Here is a 22,972-nt window from a genome sequence, read left to right as displayed (position 1 = left end):
GTATGATTAGCTTACAAACTATTAAGGTACACTTGCAAGCATTTTTTAAAATCACAGTTAGGTGGTTGTTTTCTTTTTTGTACTGAGGATTGAACTTATGACCTCAGGTTTGCCAAGTGGGAACTTATACTACTGAACTAAATCTCCAACCCTGTTTTCTTATTTTGTTTTGCTTTGTTTTGTTGTGTTTTTATGCTATAATATGTTACGTTTTGTTATGTTACACTATGTTTAGTGTTGGTGAGGATTTTGAGTCTCCTTCACTGCATTTTCAGTGCTTTCTGATTTCATTTTGTATAATTCACCTGATAAACTATGACATACCGCATAATCTTGGGTAATTTAATTTGGGAAAATATGTAAAAAGTAAGTGAGAGCCAGGTTTGGTAGTAACCATCTCTAATGCGAGAAGTTACAAGGCTGAGGCAGCAAGATTGCTGTGAGTTGAGGTGAGCCTGGGCTACAGTGTGAGTTCAATGAAAGCCTAAACTTCCTAGCAAAATCCTGTCTCAAAAATAAATACATAAATCAAAATAAAAGATACATTTAAAAGGTTTAAAAAGACACAAACCGTCTATAAATCAACAAATTAAAGCTTGGTGAATTTTTCTTACATATGTACTTTAGTTAGCACACTGAGCATTAGGTTTACCATGAGGTAGACATTGATCTACTGCCAAGAAGTGGAACTGTTTCAATTTTTTGACCTTTTAACTGAGATGAATGTAGATATGTTACTGAATATACACTCTTAGGATTAGGAGAGCATAGTATAAAGAGAATTTGATGGTTCTTTTTATTTTAGTACTAACTTTATATATGGAAGTAGGATTTGAGCAAAGGCTTACTGTTTTTTGGAAAGACTTTCTTGTCTTATTTTAATGTAACTCAAGTACATATTAATAAGGTCCACATAAAAGATGCTATTGATAAGTCTGTAAAAGAATAAAATACAGAAGAATAATGAGAGAATAACATTGGCTACTGTATTGTGCACAATGATTTCTTAATGATCTATATTTTCATACATTTGTAAAATTTGTTAATCTTTTTACAAATTTTAAGGCATGATCTCACTAAGATTGTGAGATTCCCAGGTGAGGCTTAAACCTTTCCTTATTCAATCTCCCTCCCTCTCCCAAAGTGCTGGATTGCAAATGTACATTATCTTGAGTTGGTAATCAGCAGTAATTTTGTGCATTCATAGAATGAAATATTTGGCTTTGATCTTTAGACACTTTGCAGAAAGAGTGGGTCTACTTAAGCTATATATCAACCTCCTAAATGGCAGTTTTTTCAAAGTAAGTAAGATTGAAAATCCCATTAACACTATTTGTAGATTCTCTGTTTTGTAACTGTGGTCATCATGTGCTTCAGAATATCACTGCAAATGCCTTCAGCACTGGGACTGAGATTTGATGTCCTTGAAGCAATTTCTGTTTATTTTTTTTTATCCCTCATGGATTTTGATGATTTTTTGAAGTCAAACCACATGAAAAGTGTGAAACCTAATGCCACTTGGGGCACACTGCCCTCCAGAAAGCCCGGGCAGTGTAAAATACTGTTTTTTCTACTGTTGGACTTCCCAAGTTTTTTTGTTTTGCATTCAGTTTCTATGGATTGAATACTGAGATTTGCCCTTAGCTCCATGGCCTTCCACGTTTACAATTCTTTTTATTTTCATCCAGGTTCTGGATAAGTGGCTGCATTGCTGAGGCTGTCCTTAAATTTGTGATGTTTCTGCTTCAGCCTTCCAGACTGCTGGAATTACAAGCACACCACCAGACCTGGTTTCATCATAGTGTTGTTAAAAACTCATTGGCTGAGCATGGAATGTTGAAAATGCCTGCAATGCCTGCACTCAGGAGGCTGAGGCAGCAGGATTCCTGGGAGTTCCAGACAAGTCTGCAACACACTCTGAGTTCAGCTTAGGCCATAGGAAAAACTTGACCAAAAACTGAAAAAGAAAAAGAAAGAAAACTAAAGGAAAGGGAAATTTCAAGCAGAGGGGGAGGGGGAGGGAAGGGAAGGGAAGGAAAAAGGAAGAACAAAACAAAATTCCTGGTGACTGTATGAGTTTTTCTCTACTGGGCTGGCCTTTTTAATCTGTGGTCCCGTTCTTGCAGTATAGGAGCCTTTTGACTGTTGTCACTTTATTATATACCAGAAAACTATATTTTTTGTTGCCTCTAACTTTAATGTTTTTTCAAAGGCTATAAGATGACTCTTTCTCCTTCCCTGTGCATTTTCATTTTGTTTTTTCTATCAGTGTCAAAATGGAACTTATATTTTGACAGGAATGGCATTTTAAACACCTGGTTGTTGTGGGTAGCATGTACATTATAACAACATGAATTCTTCCCATCCATCATCACAATCTGTCTTTACTTCTCTTAGTGCAACTTCACTCATTGCTTCAATTTCTACAATTTTCCAAGAACAGGTGAGTTTGGTTTAAATTTTACATGAGTATTAATTCTTTTGGATGAATTATGAAATGAATTGTGCTCCTTGTATTTGAGGCTGCAGTTTGTTTGAAGCACATAGATATGAATTGATTATGACATATGGATATTGTACATTGAAACTGATGTTATTTGTCCATTTGTTCTAAAAGTTTTTCAGTGGAGTTTTAAGTTTCTTATATGAAATGTTGTGTCCTCAGGAAACAGAAACATCTCTTATTCTTCCTTTCTGACTTGGTAAACTTTTGGGTTCTTATTGTTGACTAAATTCTAGGAGTAAGACTTGAAGTTGTGTGTTGAAAAGAGTCCAAAACTTGGTCTTGTTCCTGACCTGAGAAGCAAATTTTGCAGCTTGTCAGTCTCTGAGCATGATGTCAGTGCTGGTCTTGTCATGTCTGCGCTTTGCTGTGCTGAGATTCATTCCTCCTGCACATGGTGTGTGAATGGTTCTTATCATGAAAGTATGGTGAACTTTTGAATTTCTCGAAGTGATTTTTCCAAATCTCTTGAGGGATTAGCTGTGCCTCATGCTGTGAATGTGGCAAGTGACACTGAATGATTTGTGCAAGTGGAACCATTCTAGCACCACTGAGGGTGAACCAAGTGTTCATTGTGGTATTTAAAATTTTCATGTGCTGGTGAATTTAGCTGATGAGCATTTAGTTGAATATTTTTGTGTATGTTCATTAAGAATATCAGCCATTAGAGCATTACCAATTTTTAATGCATTATGGTCTGGCTTCATTATCAGGGTGACTTTGTCATCTAAAAGGAATTGGTGGTGGTTCCCTTCCCTTGAAAGATGTGAAAAATGATTAGCATTTATTCTTTTTCAAAATTTTATTTTGAAGATAGTAAAATACAACAGAGCAAACACAACAAAGAAAATCAAGACAATGCAGTGAAATTGGTACAGAACTTCACAGCAGGGCCCATGATAACAGTAATAGATACCATAGTATATCTCATTATCTTCACAATTGGTCTCCATTCAATTAGTTACAGTGAAATCCAAACAAACACAGAACATTTTAACACCGGTCAAAAGATAATACTGAATAGAGCAAACAATTAATCAGAACACAGCAAAAAATTAAAGACATTTGTTTTCAAATACAAGATAGAAAAAAATCCCCCATATTTTCTATATTGCACACAGTCATCTTCCCAAGAGATGCTCAAAATTCTGCCTCTCCTTGCTAACCAAGGGTGGGTAAGTGAGATATATGGCTCACAATCATGCACCTGTAGGCTCATGGGAGATGTTGACTGGTTCTCCTCCTGGCTTGCACCAGGGGTGCTGGCCAGGGAGGCAGGAGAATTGTTTTCTTGTTCAGCTGCCTAAGTCCCAACATGGCCAGATCCAGTATTAATGCTCTAATATACACTTCATACAAATCATCAGGGCATTTATCATATCCTGGAATTTGTTGTTATTATTAAGCAGTTATGATTGTTGACTCATTGCCTGTGTTTGTTAATGCTATGTCAAATGTTGTGTTTTCTTCTAAGGGTGTGGGTCAGGGACAACATAGGAGATCATGCACTGATTAAGGATCATGTCACATTTTACTTAGGTATGCAGCAATTTACTTTTGTATCTTCAAACTACCCCTACAGCATATATTTTTGTGAGTAATCTGTTAAGTTATTTAGTTTTTAAAAGCACACTGTTGCAGGGTGCAGTTACTCCTGGAGTACACTGGGGCAGGCTAGGTCTAGGTCTCTTATTTCAGGCTTTGTACCATTACCTGCCTACAGTTTCCTCACCTTCTGACCTGCTGCCTAAAAACAAATGTCTTGCTCCACAGCTGTTGTGAATTCACATGTGGCAGTTGAGATCTCACCTGGGTGGAAGACATTCAGTCAAGGTAGGCTCTGAAACATGCTGATAGTCTTGTAAAGAGCTCTCCTTAGTGAGCTAAGGGGCCTCAGGACTGCAGGGAGGAGCTTGGACAGCAGGGCCACAACAGCCCTCTCTTATCCAGCATGCAGTGTATGCTTTTTGCTGAGAAGCTGACTGATGGATCAAGAGTCCTGGACCTGAGACTTTCTTGCCCATGGTACACTAGTAGATGCCGTGGTGTCCTCCACATCTGCATGGTCCATCTTCCTCCTACTTTGAATTTCCACAGAGATCTGAGGAGCGTTAGGCTTCCCCTTCCAGGCTCCAACTCTATGGTGAGTTTTAGTGTGAATTTTATGATCAGAAAATTCAATTTATATACATTTAACCTGGAAATTCCACTTCTATGGCCTCATTATAAAAAATGAGATTGATAGACACCCATGAACACTTCTTATTCAGTTATGAGTATGGATAGTTAGAATCCATGAATGTACCACATCATAGCTGCTGAGTCAATTATACAATTATAGTCACAGAAAATGCTGAAAGAAGGACATGTGCTAAGCCATGTCCTGGATCCTACCTGACATGATAGAAGAGCTCATAGCCTGGCCCTCTCTCCACCCAGGAATTAAGAGACCCAGGCCTGAATAGTAGGCGAGGACAGAAGAGAGGAGCTCCTGGAGAGCAGAGCACTGAACCTGGGGGGAAGCCGTTTTGGTGTTTTTTCCATTTTTCCATTCCATTGCATTATTTTTAGTGTTCTATTCAATATTCCTTTTATTCAAATCAGTTAATATTTAATAGTGGCTAATTTCTTGAATAGGTAAGTGGAAATGGATGATTTAATTTCATTTTATATACTGAAAGTTATGTACAGTACAGACACTTTTAATTTCACTGTAAATATAAAATAAGGAGGCTTGGTATTCAGCAAGCCAACACATCACTCATGACTAACTTCTAAAAATCCCAACACATAAAGCCATGAGGATCCTGCTCTGGTGGGTGTCCCTGCCCTTCCTACCATAAAAGCCACCATGCTGACCTGTGCCTGCTACTGCCATAGGACAACAACAGATTTGCTTCAGTGTCTATTTTTCCAGCAAGCAAGTCCTGAATCTCCTGCTTTCAGGCAGCACAAGGACTGTGCAGCTTGCACAGGAGCCCAGCACTGCCTGCCTTACACCCTTTTCCCCCACCTCATCCATGCTGCAGCCCTGCAGGCAAGGAAAGGCAGAGCAGCCAGGATGCAGCAAATACTCTGATTCCTCAGCCCCAGAGGTCTCAGTTCCTGGGTCCTGGTCTCAGCCTCCACCAGGATTCAGGTGCTATCCTGAATTCATCTGGCTTAGTGGGCAGTGCACCCACTCTGCACCTCTGGGGATGAAGACCACGAAGACCACTGTCTTCAGTGACCCTTCTACTCTGCAAGTTTTGTGCCTATCTTTGAGACTGAAGCAGTGGCATTGGAACAAATCACAATATTGTCATTACATTTCTATTTGTTGTTATTTTTTTCTGGCTTCTTTGTTTATTTAAGCAGATATTTAGAACTGCATTTTGTCAAAAACATTTCCTTGTCTTTTCACTCCCAGTTAACAGAAGTTTTTACCGATTTCTACTGTAGTTCAAACCCTATGTGCTCAAGTGGATTCTGAGAATCCACTCTCCAGCTTGGTAGAATGAGGGAAGCAAAGCAGAAACTGAAGTTGGGGACACTGCTGTGCCTTCCAGCATTTTGTACAGTAATCCCTGACTCATGCCTGTTTACCCATAACATATGGGCTTCAATACCAACTGAATCTGCCACTGACAAATGAGTTTCCTACATTTACTTCAAACAATCTCATTTCCCCTCAAGTTGCTAAGCACATGGACTAAGGATTCTTACACCCAATCTTCAAAAATAATTTCCAGTAAACAAGAGACTGCTACCCATCCTGAAATCATGATGGGATTTTATGTAAAGACATAGTCTGATCCAGACCCAGGCAATCATGAGCTGAGAGGGGTGGAGATGGCTTGTGCAGATAGAAACACCTTGAAATTGTCAACCAGCAGCAGCATCAAGCAGGGAGCACAGCATTGAACCCTCACATTTGGGTGATGAAATCATCGGGTGGGTTTTGCCTTGGGTTTACTGAGGTGGCTCAGTAAATTTAGATTGCTGTAGTGCAGTGCCAAAGGGAAGTCATGTCCATGTAGCATTTATTTGGAGTTATTCTTTTGCAATTTTCAAACCTTCGTGCATGAGATTTCACACCTCTGCCATTGCAGAATCACCCACAGGCATTATTTCCATGATTTATAAAGGGTCAGTTTACTTACACAACATACAGAATTCTGTTCTCAGCCTTGTTTTTCTCAGACTTGTGCATTTTCAAACATTTCTTCAAAAGGAAGCTAAATGATTTAGTTTGAGCAAACTTCAATTGTGTTGCCGTGCTCCTGTGTGATGTCCTTGCTGACAGACCTGAAAAGGAAGTGAGGTGGACCTGCTGGGGTTCCGCTCAAGAGGGATACTCTACTCAGGTTGTCAGTCAGAGCTGCCCCTCACCTGACTGGCCACTCTGGCATCCAAATGCCCTTGCTCGGTGTTGTCCCTGGTGTTGGGAAGAACTGGTTTTCAGTGTAGACTCCCAGTGCACTGGTTAACACATGAAAAACCTTGCTGTGCTATGAGTTTTTCACGCCTAGACCTGCACCTCAATGGCCCTGCCCAGAGTTCCCTCCAACAATCATGCATGGCCTTCTCCAAACAGCTCTCCTGTGCATGCCCTACGTGAAGGCTAGGGAGGGTCCCAGTTCCTTCCTGCTTCAAACAGTACTATGAATCAAACTCTTGAAAAGAAATAATGAAAATTTGTGTAGCATTCTGTGTTGGAGAAACCTCTCTTCTTAGTCATGTGAGGTCTAAGGATGGCTCTGTATATAGCTGTGATGGGAGCTATGGGACAGGACTCTGATCTGTCCCCAATGTTCTCTTCAGTGCTGCTCAGCTCCTGCCTTAAAAATGTGTCATTGGATGGCGACACAGCACTTCTCAGTGATTTGTGCCTGGGTGAATCTACTTTTGGAGGCTGAATGTTTTCTGTACCTGTTGGCCACAAGTGTTGATTTCCTTTTGAATTACAAGACTTTCTCACTTCTCTCACATGGACTGGTGAGACCTCTTTTACTCTGATAATTCAAACCCCGGGAAGGTGAAACACTTTCATCACCAATCACAGCACTAAACATTGAACCAATCACAGATGCTAGGTTTAGCTGCCTCTGTGACTTCATGAGGCTTTGGTGGAGACACCCAGATACAAACCATAACACCATCGAAAGTAAATCCTCTGAAGATGCCCATGCTTTGGACTAGAAGATAATTCCTTGCCTTAGTCCAGGGTTTATCTTATTTTATTTTATTAATTCATTTTTAAGACTCTCACTGTGTAGTTCAGGCTGGCCTTCAATTCACTATGTAAATTAGGTTGACCTAGAGCTTGCAACAATCCTCCTGCCTCAGCTTCCTAAGTGCCAGGATTACACGCATGTACCATCACACCCAGCTATTGTTTGTTAATCTGTATTTATTGATTTACTTGACACTACTCAATTTAGTTAACTTTGTTCTACTTAAGTATACAAAAATGCTAATAAATGTAATAAAATTCCAGCCCAATGTAAACAACTTAGCAAGGCTCTGTCTGGGAATAAATTATGATAAAAGGACCAAGGCATTGGATTCAATCTTCAGCACAGCAAAAAATAAATAAATCTATAAATAAACAAAACTTTGTATAAAATAATCTATAAATAAACAAAACTGCTTAGAAATAAATCTATAAATAAAATTTCTTGTTAGTAAATCTATAAGTAAGTAAACTTTTGTGGATAGCTGAGATGAGAAGTGATTTAAAAGCAATTTTATTTCATTATAATTGACATACAATGAACTTACAGGTTTAAATACAAAATTGGATGAATCTTGACATGGGCCAGGGATATAGCTCAGTGGCAAAGTGCTCCCTGGCAAGCAGAGGGTCCTGAATTTTGTTCATGGTGTCAAAAATAAACAAAACTAAAACTAAAAACAAACAAAAATCCTCTAGGAGTCTTGTCATACATGAGCCCCTTGAAAATCATCACCAAAGCGATGATGTATACGTCACCTTCATATTTTCCTTATGGCTCCTTATAATTGCTTCCTTCCATTCTAAGCAATGTGTCTGCTTTTTGTCTCTGGGAAACACTTTGTATTTTCTAGAGGTGACAGGTCTGTAACCACACAAGATGCAGGAGGTTTTTGTTTTTGTTTTGGAGAGAGCTGCTAGGGTTTATTCAATCCTCATAACCATGTTAGGTTTCCCAAGTGCTGCTCCTTGTCAGTGGCTGAGCCATCACATCCCACGGTGTGGATGAACCACAGATCCTCATGTGTCCATCAGCTGAGGCCCTGTGTGGTGTTTCCAGTTTTGATCTCAAAAATAAATTTGCTGTAGTCATTCTTGTGTTTGTATAGCTGTAGCACTGAATTACAAGGGGAAGATACTCAGTATGAAGTTGAATATTTCAGGTCTTGCATGTTTAACTTAGAAATTGTTTAACTGTCTTTCAAGTAGTTTTTCAAAGCAGAGTAAAGATTTTTGGCTCTTCCTGTGAGTATTTTTAAACCCTGTTCTTTTTAAAACTCTTGTTCATTTATTTTTCAGTCTTTTTCAGTTCATTTTATAAAATGTACCTAAGGAAAGTTTATTTCTGTTACATAAAGTTCAGCATTTTTTTACTTTGGATAGAATTTTAAAGGTGGAAAAAACCCAAAATAGTATATATATATATATATATATATATATATATATATATACATACATATATATGCACATATGTAAATCACCTATAATTTTAACATCGCCAAACTTCTGCTATGTTATGATTGACTTCATTGTCAACTTGATTGGCTTGAGAGCTGTCCAAGGGATTAGTAAAGTGTACTTCTGGGCTCATCTGTAGGGGTCATGGAGGAATAACGCTAAGTACTCCATCTGGTACCTGGCTCTTTCTCCCTGGTGCTGTCCCTCTATTCTGCTTCCTGACCACCATGGACTGCTTAAGCAGTATACAAGAATGTAAATATGAGATAACAAACTGTAAGAATTATACAACAAAAACAGTGGTTCTCTGCTCTGTTCCACACTGACTACCACTGTTGCTATTGTCTTGAACATGTACATCCTCTGACCTTGGGACCTCACCCCAGAAAATCTTTCTTGAGTTCCCAAAGCAGGCCAACAAGTGTTCACACAGTGCCCATGAACAGTCCATGTAACCTTCAGCCAATTGTTCTGCATCTCCAAGGTGTACATGGCCCTTTTGTGTTCTCCCCACGACTCTGCAAATGGCCGTTCTAATCTTACTTTGTAAATCCTTTATGTGTGACACATACACAGGTACACACACACACACACAAAAAAAAAAAAATTAAAGCTGACTCTCTAGTGAACCCTGACACAAACTGCTTCTAGCTACCTGTGCAACCTCCCATGAACAACTTCATGCCTCACTCATGTGAAAAATCCAAAGCAGAACTGTAGCAGTGCTGTGCCAAGTATGGGTTAGTTAATGGAGGTGTTGGTATGAGGCCCACTGGGTTAAAATTCTGTCCACACGTTTGTCATTGGAAAAGGTATTAAATGTTGGTGTCTCGGCTCACACAGCTATGAAAATGAAAATAATTCATAACCCCTACTCTTGTAAGAATTAACATATGTCAAGCACCTCAGAGAAGCCCTGGCCTTACACCTGTGTTACATATGTTTGTTTGTGTGTTATGTTAGCATGTAAACATATTTTTAAGTTATGAAGACATCATACTACTGATACCGAAAGCACTCATTTCTCTGTAATAAAAGAAGGGCAACAGTGCAAATAACAATGGCATCTGAGCACTTGCTATATGGTAAGAACCATGGGAAGAGCTCTGCAGGGTTTTCATTGGATCTTCACAGCAGTGCCAAGAGATGAGTATTGTTTCATCACAGTTTGGTTTTTTTTAATAGAAAAAAACCGCATAATATTTCAAAGCAAAATAATACAAGAATAAGAACAGTGGAAATTGAGGCTCCCAGAAGACAGGCAGTGTACCTAAGGTGTCAGGCCCGGGAAGATTTGAGTTCAGACATCTATAAATTCCAAGCCTCAGACTCAGTCCACTCCTCTGCTTCTTCTCACAGCAAGCCTGGGGCTCAGGCTCCCAGAAGCTCAACCTGCAGCCACACCCAGCATCAGAGAAACCCTAACCCCCACTGCCACGCCCACCGCCTCATTCTTGCCTCTTGGAGGGCTCTGCACCTCCTGGGTCCCAGCTTCTGGCCCAGCCACTCACATCGCTTGGCCCCACCCACTGGCCGCCAGCGAAGATTACACTCCACCTGGACCAACCTGGAAGGCCCGCGCCCAGGAATGGTCCCTAGCCACTGGCCTCTGCATCCCACTCAGTCCCACCCCGCCCCCGGCCTCGCTTCACAGGGGATGCACGGAGTGGCCATTTTGCTGCTAGCGACCCCTTCTGGAGACCTGAGCACTCTTCCTTCCTTCCTCCATCTAGGCTGTGGCTGGGCTGGGACTGGGGTCTGGGCCAGGTAGGTGGGCGGCAGGCAGTGTTGAGTGGCAGCGCGGCCCGGTGGCCTCGACTTTAGCAGCACAAGTGTTCTGGTCAGGGGTCCAGGGAGGCGGCGGGTGCGGCCCTGGGGCGACCTAGCCTCAGGTCTTCAGGGCCCTCCTTTCCTCCCTCCTCTCTGTCGGGGTCCCCTTGGCCAGGCCTGGCACGTGGCCCGAGATCCTTGCTCCCCTCCCCCAGGTGCTGTTGGAAGCCCAGCCCTGGTGTGGGACCTGTGGGCAAGGCAGCTGGGGGTCTCATATGGCCTCTGCTCTCTACCCCAATAGGACGATTTTATTCCACTTGGAGCTCCTCCCTGCAGAGACTGAGAGAGGACCTAGATGTTAAACTAAGACAGTTGTTATTCTACATGCATATGCTTTGTCTCCAGTCCATTCCATTGATAAGGGCTTTCTGCTTGTTTTCATATTGGTGCCTCTTGGGTGTTTAAGCTTTGTGAGGAGTCTGGATGTGGCATGGGGCTTTGAGGGATGAGGAAGTGTGATCAGCAGTTTAAAAATTTAAATCCACAAAAAAAATAATTCACCCACATTGTTGAACCTGATGCAGAATACCCATCTTGTCCGTATTCGGCTGTCTCTAACCATACTCCCCAGTTCTGCTCATATCATTTATGTATTTGCGTAGTGTTGAATATTTATATTATATGCATAGGTAGAGTTTTACTTAGTTATCCTGTTACTGACCATGTACACAAGTCTAGTTCCTCTTAGAAAAACTGCATTGAGCATATATCTTTTTTTCTTGGGATAAATTCCAGACATTAAAAATAGTAAATCAAAGTTCTGTGTTCTTTCCCTGGTACTTGATATGAATTGCTCCGTAGACAAGGCATGTTAACAATAGACACCTTGCAAAATTTAGGTATTTGCCCAATTATCTGGAGAAATTTGGAGTTCAGCAAGGTGTTGAGTCATTTTATGTACCAGATGAGAGGCCACACAACCTACTGTTGGATTTTATTTTTAACTGATGTACCATGTTCATCCTTTTGTATTGATTCTGTTTTATTTCATTTGGTTTTATCCTCTTTACAATTAAAAAAACACACTTTCTGGCAAGGCATGGTGGTGCATGCCTGTAATCCCAGCACACAGGAGGGTTAGACACAAGGATCACAGGGAGTTGAAGGCTAGCCTGAAATATTTGTTGAGTCAAGGTCAGCCTGCAGTACATAGCAATACCTTGTCTCAAAGGAAAATAAAACAAGCAACCAATTTTTACTCTTTTTAATTTTAATGTAGCACAGGTAGATATTAATAAAGAATGAAAACACTTTTATCAATGGATTAATTTTTTTGTAACAGAATAGTGGTTAATACACTGTGTTCAATGATCCCAGGGATTCCTGTATGAGCTATATGCCCATGCACTTTAAAAATTTGTTGGTTTCTTTTTTTTTTTAATTTTGAGATAGTATGTAAATAATTTACTCAGCTCTCCAAGTTGGGTTTAAACTTGTGGTCCCCCTTCCTTCCCCTCCCAGACTGCTGGGAGTACAGGTATAGGATATCCTCCTTTAGTAATTCACAATAATTATGAATGTTTGTGAGGTAACATGTGCTTTTGATCTATGGCTCCTTTGTAGAAAAAATCAATCTAGTTAATGTGTCTACCATGTGTCTACCACCTTACTAACCTACAAATACTTTCACAGTGACTGCAACTGCAAATCCCATTGTTTACCAGATTTGAAAGCTATCCTTATTAACTGTGGTCACCATGCAGTTTAGTAATCATTGAAAATTTCTTCTCCATTGTTAATGAGGCTTTGTATTCTTGGATGAAAATCCTCCTTTCCCCATCCTTCATGGAACTGATCATTCTTTAAAATCAAAGTGCCCAAGAAAGCTGTGGAGACTCAAAGCTGCTTGGGGCACACTACTCTCCAGAATGACCAGGTGATGGTGTTCTGCAGCCCTTCAGCTTGCTCCCATTTTTTTTCCTTAACTCAATTCTGGGAATTGAATGCAGGGCCTTGCACTGAACTACAGTAAATTCTGTTTTTAAATTTCTTTTTTATTTTGAATCAGGCTTTGCATAAGAAAGTACACTGCTGAGACCCCATTCTTGGGCATACATACTTACATGTCTGTCTGTGGACACACATTGATGTAAGAGACATTTCATTTTCAAAAGCATGATCCTCCATGCACACATCCTTCTCTCATCAGTGTATTACTTCGTGATCAGATTCCTTTTCCTCTTTCCTTGTGGTCTCAGAGAGACTGAGCTCAGCATCCCTGCAGCTTTCCCTGGTTCTCATGACCCACTCTGATGCCTTGAACTCTCTATGTGGAGTGTAGCAAGGCTCCCAGTGTCCTCCTGCTTCAAACAGTGCTGTGAACCACAGTCTTAAACAGAAAGCTTGAAAAGTTATGCGGATCTCTGTGTGGGATAAATCTGTGTTCTGAGCACTGCAAGGTCCGGGGACACCTGTGTAGAGCTGTGATGGGAGCTACTGGACAGGGCTCTTCTCTGCACACCATGTTCTCCCCAGTGATGTTCAGCACTTGCCTTAAAACCCGCCATCAGATGGGGACCCAGCACATGTCAGGGATGTGTGCCTGCAGGAATCAGCTTTGGGACACTCGGCGTTTTCTACATTTGTTTACATGTTGTGATTCTCTTTTGAATTACAAGAAGTATTCATCTCTCACAGATGGACTCATGACACCTCTTTGTCACCTCTAATACAAATTAATTATCTGTCTGCTGCTTGTAAGTAAAGATTTCTTATTGTGGATTCTACATTATTCTTGTTTCTGTTTTTCAAATGTAAGGAATCAGATCTTTCTCTTTCCCTTGTATCACTGAAATCATGGGAAAGCTTTTCCAACACGGAAAGATGAGTAAATACTCAATACATTTTACCTGTACACTTTGGTCTACCTGGGATTTTGTCTTCTATCAAAGAGCAAAGCAGCCAGTCTCTTCTAGGAATATTTGGCCAACATAATCTGATGCATGAATATTAAAGACCCACAGTACTAAATTAGAGGGTGAAAAAGTCAGAGTGGGTGGGGAGTAGCAAGAGAGAACAAGGATATGGAAGGGTCCCAAAGTGAGCAGAGTGCTGGAACTCAATGGATGTGGAAATTGTACAAATTAGTGATGGGATGACGTGCTACTGAATTGAATATGTTGAAATGCATGATATCTTAACTTTTAATTAAAATTACCTTACAATTTGATGTTGAGAATAATTATAGACATAGGAATAAAAATCAAAACTGAAAGAAATACAAGGGGATGGGTTACAAGGGGATGGGAAGGTAAAAGCAGGTTCTTTGCAGGACTTGGCCCTAAGTAGAGTTCAAGACACCTGTCATGGTGCAGTAAAAGTGCCAGTTATGGAATTCCTTAAGACAGGGTGCCTGACCTTAGTTTTCACTTTGATCCCAGAGTTGGTGAAGTCACTGGAGGTGCAGATGACCAAAGCTCTGCAATTGGGACTTGGGGTTAGTCAGGTACCAGCCCTGCATCAGCAGAAGGAGAACAATCACCAACTGTCCTTGCTCCTTGCAGGCCCCAGAACTTCTCAGCAAAGTTTCTCATTCATGTTGGATCAAATCCACCCCAGCAAAGTTTCTCATTCATCTTCAATCAACTCATTTCTGCATGCCTCAGGGTTGCATGAGGTCCCAAGGCTGGCAGTCTTTCTCCTTTTCAAATGTTCCATGCACTACTCAGAGTCCCACAGGCCAAAGTCAAAACCTTCTGAAGGCAGTGCTTAGTTTTAGTGAGCTCAGGTTGGTCCAATTCAGCTGAGACATCTTGTGGAATTTGACACCAGCCTCCTGCTCTAGTAGCAGAGAGCCCAGCCCAGTCTTCTCACTGCCTTGAATGGGACAGTGCTGGCCCAGGAAGCCTTCCCCTGCTGATAGCAGTCTCTAAAAGTGCTGTGACCACCTGTCCTCCACTCTTTAGGAAAGCATGAAATCCATCTTCCTTTCCCACCCTCGTGGTGTTGTCTCTGTGAGAAAGAGAATGGTGTCTGCAGTGTTAATCTATTTGTGCTTACTCTACAGGGTTGGTGCACTGTAAATATCTGTGAAGTGAGTGGTCAGAGGGAGTGTGTTCTGCCTGCCATTCCTTCATCTTCAATTCATACAGTGATGCATCATTCCATTATGTGTGCCATCTGGGGACACCTCTTCCCCTATTATGTGTTCACATATACAGAGGCCAGGAAGTTAGGCACATTCACGGTAATGTGGGTAGTACCTGATCTGTTCTTAGAGGGACTTGTGTCCTGGATAACATGGAATCACCCGAGAACACTGGCTACATTTGCTCTGGTCATTGCATCATGGTCACAGCCTAGTAAATTGGGGGTTAGAGGCACTCACCACCTCCTTTTATGATGTCTCTGTGAACCCATATCCTGTGGTATCCCCCCAGAGACTCCTGCTGTGGATACCGTGGAAGAACATGGAACGACTCTCCAGTGTCCTTCAAAATGAAGAGAACAGCTTCACGCAAGTGACAGATCCATGGTAGCAGGCAAGGCTTCCCCAAGGCTAAGAAAAACCAGCAGTGCTGGCAGGGTCACAGCTTTGAGGGGAAAGCTCTGGGTTTAGAACCAAGTCCTCCTTCTGACTTCCTAAGTAAACCTAGACAAGACACCAAGCCTCAAGTCTTTCACAGAGTGTCCCCATGCACTATAGAGGTCATCCTGGCACCTACTTCCTAGGGACATTATCACCAGTCTGAGATGACAATTGTAATGCCTGTTGGCTAGTGTCTTGTGTACATAGTGTACAGAATTAGACGTTAAATCCAGGAATGGGTGCGATGAATTTGGAATACAGTGCTGCCTGGTGGTAGAAATGACACTGACCTATTGGACATATTCCCTGGTGGCATTGTGATGGGGCAGTTCTTCAATTCAATCATCTTTATGTTCCCTAAGCATCACAATTTCTTCTATGTACTGGTGCTATGGCTAGAGTCAGGACCTCAAACAGGCTATGCAAGCACTATGGATGGAGTTGCACCCACAAATCTTCTGGCATTGCTTCTACATTCACACCTGTGTGAAATAGCACTCCCATGACCTGACTCCTACTCAATAGCTGACAGATGACCTTCTGATGCCAAAAGCTGAGTGGCCATTCCCTACATTATGGGCCTCACTTAGTGAATTATTTTTATTATTATTATTATTTTTAGTGTTGTTATTTTGCATTAGCAGAGCTGAAATTGAGCCCAGAGCCTCATGCATGGTAAACAAGTACTCTACACTGAGGTCTCCCCAGCTCCTGACTCACTCTTAAATAACTGAATATGGCAGACATCATGTGATGTGAATACTAAGGTTCAACCATTAAAATAATTGTGATGCATCTTCTGTTCTTTCCCACTTATGTTCTCTCTTACATTCTAGTATTTATTTTTCTCTCTCTCTGCATTTCTGGGTGTGGGGAAGCCAATGCTATCTCTGAAGCTTGCAAGAGGAGAGGCTGATGAGCTTTGAGTGAGAAAAGGGAAAACAGTCCAAAAGGCATCAGGCTTTTGCCTTGGGTCCTGCCTGTAAGCAAGGGACAGACCCTGAGAGCAAATTCTGCCATAGTGCCATCTCACCTAAGCCTGTCTTCACAGAGATATGATGGTAACAGACCCAGCAAATGCTCCTGGATTCCTGATACACAGCAACTCTGAGAGAACAGAGTTTATCTCTTATATGAACTGACCTGTCTTCTATCACATGTGTCTTGTCACATTTTCAAAATTTATGTAATGACTGGACAGAATTTGACCTCTCTGCCTTCTTTCAGCAATCCTAATCATTAAAGATTATGTACAGTGCGATTACTGTACAGTGTTTTCCTATAGATTTTCTTTAGTAGCTTCTCACTTCATGGTTTTCTGTGGTTTGTTTATTCATTCAAATGTTATTGGATATTCACATTGCAGTTTTCAGTTGTTGGAAACAAAGTTCATGTGAATACCTTTTAAAATTCTCTTCATGACATAGAGAAGATTGTATGCACAGAATCCTAAGATAGTCAGATGAGTTAATCTGAAATTAACTGTCAAAATGATATCTGAAATGAATGTACCACAAACAAGAGAGAAGAAATTTCCTTTGTGCACTTCCTCACTAATACCAGTGTGTTTTGCCCAAAAAAAGAAAGTCTGCTTTTGTGCTCTTCAAAACATAAACAGGGTTTCTCTTGTGGAATGAATATTTGCTTACCTGATAATTGACAATGATAGGAGGCATGTAGAGACTGGGAAGCATTCATGTGACTGCCAAGGGCATGTTGAAGGTCTTAGAAGTGATAGAATTGTGAATCCCATGGAGGACTTGGAATCACAGCTGGCTCCTGTTGAAGTCACACCACATGACCCAGGGAGTACTGACTTCTCCTGAAGTTAAGGCCCAATGACTAGGATCGTCCCTGTGAGAGTTCCTTGGTATTGCATGACAGGCCTACTACTTGACAGAAGATGGAGGTGAAGGAGCCCATAGCCCAAGGAGAGGGACTCAGGGGACTTTCCCTCTGTCTGCATAATACATGTGTACAATCCAGACAGCTTTGGAATATGGCAGCAGCTGAAAGAGTTAAAGCAAAATGTGAGTGAAACAGTCCCAACATGGGTGTTATACCTATTGGAAAATGACAAAAAGAAAAGGCAAAATGCAATCTTAAACATCTATTCCATCAGGAGCAAGACCAATCTACATTGAAATAGAGGACTTTAAAAGTCATAAATCAGAAATCTCAAAAGATAGCAAATGAAGTAAAGAAAGAAATGTATAATGCTATAGAGGAAATCGAATTAGAAATAATGTCTAATGTAAAGAAATAACAACTATAGTAAAGTAGTTGCTCAACATAGCTAGAGAAGAAATAGATAAAACAAAAATACAGGAGCATGGTAAATTGAAACTATGAATGAGCAATGTAGAAAACAAGCAGAATCTATGAAACATATGCAAAGAGATAGTCAAGCAACAAAAAAAATCTTGAAAGCTGGCAAAACCATTTAAATGAAGCAGAGGATATAATTTCATAATTTTAGGACATTATTGCAGTTAGTGATCATGAATGTGTATATAAAAATAACAAAGCATCATGAAATGACAATCCAGCAGCTTCAACATGATGCCAAGAGAAGCAATGTAAGACTAATAGACTTCAGTGAAAATGCAGGAGTCAATGCAAATGACATAACTAAGATACTTACATAAATAATAACAGAAAAATTTCCAAACATGAGGAAAATTCTGATATACAAATAAGAGACACACAAAGTGCCAAACAGTCACAACAAACATGTCTATGCTCAAATATATAATAATTAAGATCCAAGACATACAGCATAAAAACAGAATACTAAAACTGTTAGAGAAAAGACACAACTCACCTGTCCAGGAAAGACTATGATAACTATTAAGGCAAACATTTCAGCACAAACCTTCAGGTAAAGATGATCTTAGAGTGAAAAATTTCAAGCCCTAAAAGAAAACAACTTTCAACCTAGACTGATGTACCTAGAAAAAGTGTCTTTCAAATTTAATGGAGAAACAAGATACTTCGATGACAAAGAACAACTGAAGAAATTCATGTCCACCAAATCAACCCTAGAAGGATTACTGAAAGAGATGCTAGATAGAGATAAAAATGACCACAATCTCCAGAACAACAGAAAGAAATGACCAGGCTTGGCAAGAAATTGAACAAGGGAGAAAAGCAGGAAATCAGCGACAGGAATACAACATGGCAAAGTCAAGTCAGTACATATCAGTGATAACTATAAAAGTAAATGGGCACAACTCACCTATAAAAAGAAACAGGTTGACAGAGTGGATCAAGAAACAGAACCCCACAATATGCTGTATAGAAGAAACACATTTTACTCAAAAAAAAAAAACTTCATAGATTATAAGACAAAAGATGGAAAATATTTTTTCCATGAAACAGGAACCCAGAAAAAGGTAGGATAGCTATTCTGTTTGCAGAATATGTGAACTTTAAACCTAAAATGTTTAAAGGAGATAAAGAAGGCCACTACATATGTGTAAGTGAGAAACTACAAGAGAAAGAGTTATATATATATATATATATATATATATATATATATATATATATGCATCAAATACAGGAGCACCCAGCTATATAAGACAAATACTAATGGACATGAAAAACCAAACACAAGTATATAATTGCAATAGGAGACCTTAACACCTCACTGTTAGAGATAGATCAATGAGACAGAAAGTCAGCAAAGAAATAACATCACTGAATAATACCTGTGAGCAAATGGACTTGATGGATGTTTACAGAGTGTTCCACCCAACCACATCATAATTTATATTAGAATATACATTCTTCTTAGCTGCACATGGGACCTTCTCTGAAATAAATCATATATTAACCCATACAGCATGCTTAACTAAATGCAAAAGGAACAAAATTATCCCATGCATAAAATCAGCCCATATCTCAATAAAATTGGAAATCAATGGCAAAAAAGTGCGAAGCATTCATATACACGGAAATTAAATAACAATTTTCTGAATAACCAGTGGTTTACAGATGAAATTAAAGGGCAAACAAAACAATACTTACAATACAATGAAAACACAGATACAACATACTGTAACCTATGGAACGCAATAAAAGCAGTCTTCTGAGTGAAATATACAGCAATAAATAGTCACATGAAGAAAACGGAATGAACAGAAATAAGTAACCTAATCCTACATCTCAAGTTTCTACAAAATGAGCAATTCAAACCCAACATTGATAGAAGAGAGGAAATTGTAAAGATTAGAGCAGAAATTAATGCAATTGAAATTAAAAAATGTTACAAAGAAGGAATCATCTGGGGTTTTTTTGAGAGAATAAACAAAATTGACAACCCCCTTGCCAGCCTTATCAAGAAAAAGAAAGAATAAACTGAAATCCACCCAATAATGACTGAGGAGAGGGAAATGACTACAGATTCCATGGAAATTGAGAAGATCATGAATATCTACTCAGAAAATTTCTATTCACTTAGGGTGGAAAACACAGAGGAAATGGACAGATTTCTAACAACATGAACTAACAAAGCTTAATGAAGAAGATAAAATAATTTTGAATAACCCAGCATCAGCTACTGAAATTGAAAAAGATTTAAAAATTTACCAACCACCAAAAGCCCAGGTTCTGATGGATTCATGGCTGAATTCCATACAAAGTTTAGAGAAGACCTAACTCCAATACTCCTTAAACTCTTCAATGAATTGAAAGAGAAGCAATCCTCCCTAACTTCATTCTTGGATGCAAGTATCCCTCTGATACCAAAAATTAGAAAAAGAACCAACTAATAAGGAAAACTATAGGCCAATCTCACTAATGAACATTTATGCAGAGATTCTCAATAAAATATTGGCATATAGAATGCAGCAAATCATCAAGAAAATTATACACCATGACCAAGTTGAAATACAGGAATGGTTCAAAATATGCAAATCAATAAATGAAATACTCCACATCAACAGAGCCAAAAATAAAAATCACATGATCATCTCAAAAGTGGCAGAAAACACTGTTGATAAAGTCCAAAACCTGTGCATGATGAAAAGCCTATGGAAAGTTGGAATAGATGGTATCTACCTTAATTTCATAAAGACCATTGATGACAAATCTACAGCCAACGTTATACTAAATAGACAAAAATTGAGAGCCTTCACACTAAAATCAGGAAGAAGACAAAGATGTCCACTATCAAAACTCCTATTCAATATAGTTCTGCAAGTATTATTCAGAGCAATTAGACTAGAGCGTAAAATAAAAGGAATAAAAATAAGAAGTTAAATTATCATTCCTGCAGATGACATGATACTCTACATAAAAGACCCCAAAAACTCCATTAAAAGACTACTAAATGTAATGAACAAATTCAGCAGCATAGCTGGACACAAAATGAACACTCAAAAAATCAATAGCATTCCTGTACACAAACGCCATGAGAGAGAAATTATGGAAATATTTCCTTTCATAATAGCACCTAAAATAATGAAATACTTAGTAATCAACCTAGCCAAGAATATAAAAGGGTTATGTGCTGAAAATTATACTACGCTAAAAAAAGAGATTGAGGAGGACATTAGAAAATGGAAGGGTATTCCTTGATTTTGGTTAGGAACAACCAACACTGTGAAAATGGCAATCCTCCCAAAACTGTTACACAAATTCAATTCAATCCCAATCAAAATACCATTAACATACCTTGCAGATCTAGAGAAAATATTCCTACAATTCATCTGGAAACAGAAGAAACCTAGAATAGCAAAGGCGATTTTGGGTAACAAAGGCAAGACAGGAGTCATCTCAATTCCTGACTTAAAACTATATTACAGAGCCACAGTAATAAAAATCAACATAGTACTGGCAGAGACCTGAGGATCAATGGAATAAATTAGAAGATGCAAACACTACCACAGAGACACTCAGCCACCTTACATTTGACAAACGAGCTAAATATGTTCCCTAGAAAAAAGATAGGCTCCATAATAAATGGTGTTGGAAAAATTGGCTTTCCACATGCCAAACACTGAAACTACACTCATGTTTATCACCATATACTAAACTAAAGTCCAAATGGGTCAAGGATCTAAATATTAAAAAAGAAACACTAAATCAACTGGAGAACAAGGTACGTAGAAATCTTGGGGACATTGGGGTTGGCAGAGAATTTGTGAATAAAATGCAAACCACATAGGAAATACTGCAAAGAATCAACAACTGGAATCTCATATTATTAAAACATTTTGGCACTTCAAAAGAAATCAACAACAAAGTGAAAAGAAAACTCACAAAATGGGAAAGAATTTTAGCAAACAGCCACTCAGACAAAGGACTTATATCCAGAACATATAAAGAACTGAAAAACATCAAGCCTCCAGGATTCGAAGACCATCTCCACAAATGGGCATCAAAAATAAACACACAGTTCTCAGACGAAGATATACAAATGGCAAATAAATATATGAAAAAATGTTCACCTTTAATAATCATTTGAGAAATACACATTAAGACAGCAATGAGATTTCCTCTCACTCCTGAAAGAGTGGCTGCCATCAAGAAATCAACTGATAACAAATGTTGGTGAGGCTGCGGGTAAAAAGGAACATCAAGAATTACCCCTGTGTTCCTGTGGTAAAGCCCACTTGGTCATGGTGTATAATCTTCTTGATGATTTGGTGGGAGTGCAGACTGGTGCAACCACTGTGGAAATCAGTATTGAGATTCCTCAAAAAACTAGGATTTTGAAGTTCCATTCAATCCAGTTATTCGTTTCCTGGGTATTTTCACAGAAAATCTGAAAAGGTCATGTCACTGTGATATATGTGCACCCATGTTCATAGCAGCACAATATGTGATAGCTAAATCTTGAAAACAACCAAAATGGTTATCAGCTGCAGAGTGGATGAAATATGTATTTTTATAGAATGGAATACTACTCAGATATAGAAAAGGATGGTCTTGAGTTCTTTATAGATAAATGGAGGCAACTTGAGAATATCCTCATTAGTGAAATAAACAACACTCACAGTAGTAAATATCAAATTGTGTCTATGGTGTAAAACATACTAAAAATGACAAAGTAATATGATCCAAAATGTATAATAGATATTGTAAAGGAGAAAGGAAAGTGCTCTAAAGGATGTAACAATATGTATAGTGTGTAAGATAGATGTCCATATTACTAAATTTCTGTTAATCATTGATAAGAAGGGTTTGCCCTGTAAATATTTGAGTGTTTAGCCAGTTTTTACCCTTTGGTTTTGTTACTTTAACAATTATTTTTAAGATGACAAGATGTAATGTATCAACTAGCGATTTGATGATGTTAATTATTTGAGATCTGTATGCTACTTTTTATTGTTTCTTTTAATTTTATTTTCTTTCTTTAAATAAAAAAATTTTTTAAAGAAATGGATGTGGAGTTCTTTGCCATCGAGGCCTTGCAGCAAGACCTGCACATGCA

The sequence above is a fragment of the Cavia porcellus genome, unplaced genomic scaffold (assembly GCF_034190915.1).
Source record: "Cavia porcellus strain 051 isolate PalLab524CR breed Dunkin Hartley unplaced genomic scaffold, mCavPor4.1 scaffold_46, whole genome shotgun sequence".
In the NCBI taxonomy this organism is placed as follows: Eukaryota; Metazoa; Chordata; class Mammalia; order Rodentia; family Caviidae; genus Cavia; species Cavia porcellus.
The sequence above is the reverse complement of the archived record's forward strand: the minus strand, read 5'-3'. Positions refer to the sequence as shown.